The sequence below is a fragment of the Hakea prostrata genome, chromosome 4 (assembly GCF_041222555.1).
Source record: "Hakea prostrata isolate BN-2017 chromosome 4, UWA_Hpros_2, whole genome shotgun sequence".
In the NCBI taxonomy this organism is placed as follows: Eukaryota; Viridiplantae; Streptophyta; class Magnoliopsida; order Proteales; family Proteaceae; genus Hakea; species Hakea prostrata.
Genome location: NC_142603.1, coordinates 45,024,507 through 45,027,465, shown reverse-complemented (window position 1 = coordinate 45,027,465; position 2,959 = coordinate 45,024,507). Strand labels below are relative to the sequence as shown.

At 39.6% G+C, this 2,959-nt stretch overlaps 1 pseudogene; it reads left to right on the top strand.

Moving 5' to 3' along the window:
* The first annotated feature begins 819 nt into the window (after window positions 1-819).
* On the top strand, window positions 820-2,115 carry LOC149019088 (galactolipase DONGLE, chloroplastic pseudogene; annotated as a pseudogene).
* The last annotated feature ends 844 nt before the right edge of the window (window positions 2,116-2,959 follow it).

Below are 2,959 nucleotides of genomic sequence, written 5' to 3'. Positions count from 1 at the left end.
TCTCAAAATCCACTACGGATTTTAGGCATGGATGCAATGTCAGTGTGTTGCGTGTATCATTCATTCCAAGAAATTTGATTCAGTTTCTGGGGTTGGTGTGTACGTGATTTGCGCGTCATGGATAAGGCCATAATATGTTCTCCAAGGAAAGTGCATATGTGCATTGGTTGCATCCGTACTGTCTCTCATCGATTTGGTGTGCATAGCGAGTCTAGTTCGATTACCCACGTAAGTCAAGGTGGGCACATGTATTTCCACCTTTTATGGGGTATAAATGACCCAGCTCATACGTTTCAGATCTCTATCTCCAAAATGCCGGATCATGAATGTATGAATTATTCAGATCAGTTTATCTCCCAAATTCTTGCGAATCGCCTACCTTAAGGATAGAAGAGAGCAGAGAGTTCCACACCACATAATGAATAGAAATAAGAAGAACTTTATTTAAGTCAAGAGGAAGACCCACCTGCATGCGATGTAAGGTTGCCCCAGGACTTGTTGCAGTCAACCTGCCACAACCATCAAAAGGGAGTTTTGAACATTAGAGCTTAAAAAACAAGCGTTTACAGGCTCATAAATTTCCCTGCCGACCACTAAATAGTTCCTGAAACGTAAGTCAAATCCTCACAAAACATGTGGTAGACACTCGGATTAATTAATTCCTTCCCAATCTTCTAATTCAAATCCTTTCTTTCCTTTTTGATTCCCCTCCTTATATTACCCCTTCTACTTCTCTTCCATTCTTGTGCCACTTAATCTCCATCTTGCTTTGTTTCCCCTCTACTCGGCTCCATTTTCGAGCTAGATCTGCTTCCTGCCATGGCTTCAGCTTCTTTCATGTCAAATTTTAACTCAAACCCATTTACAGTTTGTTCTGATATTTGGATTTATAGGCATTGCCTTTCTTCTTCTCTTGGGCAGGTTAAGTTGTGGAGTTTAATCACTTCAAGCCGTAAATCTGCTATTACCTTCTCAAATCCACCCGGATATGAACCTGTAATATCAGAGACCAGCTCTTGCTTAGCCCAAGTTTGGAGAGAGATTCAGGGTTCTAAAAATTGGGAGAACCTTCTGAAGCCCTTGGACCCTCTTCTAAGTGATGAGATCATTAGGTATGGTGAGCTTGTCAAAGCATGTTATAAGGCCTTTGATTTCGATCCCAAATCCAAACGCTACTTGAATTGCAAGTACGGTAAGAAAAACATTTTAAGAGAAGTAGGTCTGGAAGACTCTGGTTATGAAGTAACCAAGTATATCTATGCAACAGCTGACATCAATATCCCAATAAGCAATGACGAATGTTGTGCTCGCTGGGTTGGATATGTAGCAGTGTCAAATGATGATGCAGTAAGGAGGCTTGGCCGAAGAGATTTGCTTGTAACGTTCCGTGGAACAGCAACTTATCCTGAGTGGATTGTGAATTTCATGAGTTGCTTGACACCAGCAAGATTAGACCCTATAAATCCGCGGCCTGAGGTGAACGTGGAATTAGGGTTCCTAAACTTGTATACATCAGAAGAAGGGAATCGCCGTTTTGGCCTCGGTAGCTGCCGCGAACAGCATCTTTCAGAGGTTTCGCGCCTTGTAAAGAAGTATGAAGGTGAGGAGCTGAGTATAACAATTGCTGGTCATAGCATGGGGAGTGCTTTGGCTCTCCTTCTTGCATATGATTTGGCCGAACAAGGGTTTAATGAAATACCTCTAACAGTCTACTCATTTGCTGGTCCTAGAGTCGGGAATTCGAACTTCAAAGAGCGATGCGAGGAGTTAGGGATTAAGGTTCTAAGAGTCGTGAATGTTAATGACCCAATTACAAAACTTCCTGGAATTCTTTTCAATGAGAACTCCAGAGTTTGGGGAGATGTGTATGAACTCCCATGGAGCTGTTGTTATGCTCATGTGGGTGTTGAGTTAGCTATTGATTTCTTCCAGATGCAAAATCCTTTATGTGTTCATGATTTGGAAAACTATATCATGTTGTTGAAATGCCCTATGAAGGCTCAAGTTCAGAGGGGTGGGGAGGATCTTATAAACAGAGTTAAGGAATGGCTTTCAAGCATACACAAGCTGGATACTTGGTCATGGCAAAATACTACAAAGAACATCATGTTTTAGCTTTAATGTGTAAGACACTGTGGATGGTCAAATTTCAAGTTAGGGAAACCCTAAGCCTTGTGTCTATATATGTATGTGTATATCTTTTCTGGGGCAAAGATTTTTTTTGTTACCTTTGAAGAAGAAAGAAGAGGTTATATTATTTTCTATTTTGTAATTTTTTTTTTCGGGGAGGGGGGGGGGTGGGTGGGATGGGGGGTTGGTTTGGTAAATGAAGAGGTCATAATATCAACGCAAAATAACAGGTTAAGAACAACTCTTTATTGTAAATTTTATATGTATAGATGATTAAGAGATTCATTCATATGCAATTCTTCAGTTAACTATCAGGGTAGGTAGTGATAATTTTTGTCGTAGAAAAAGAGAGAGAGAGAGAGAGAGAGAGAGAGAGAGTTGATCTACTGGTGCATCTAAATCCAAATACTTGACTCTACAATCTTGAATTTTCCTCTTGGCAAATCTTCATTTTGAATCCTCATGAGAATGACTTCCTAATAAGATATAAAAACAAATTCATATTTCAATTTTAAATAGGGATCGAATTACTATTGGTCCCCTGTATTTTGATTTTATTATTACTGTATCCCCTGTACTTTTCAAAATTACTAATCCAACCTTTAACTTTGTCTACAATTATTATTGCCCCCTACCATTAGTTCCGTTAGTTTCTCTGTGGCATCTTTATATTTTCTCAACCCCTCTCCTTCTTCCCCGCCACCCCCTTAATCCAACCTTTAATTTTATCTACAATTATTATTACCCTCCGTTAAGCGTTCCATTTACTAATACATGTCGCATCCTTATATTTTCTCAAAAACCCCAAAATACCTTTATACTTAGCTCT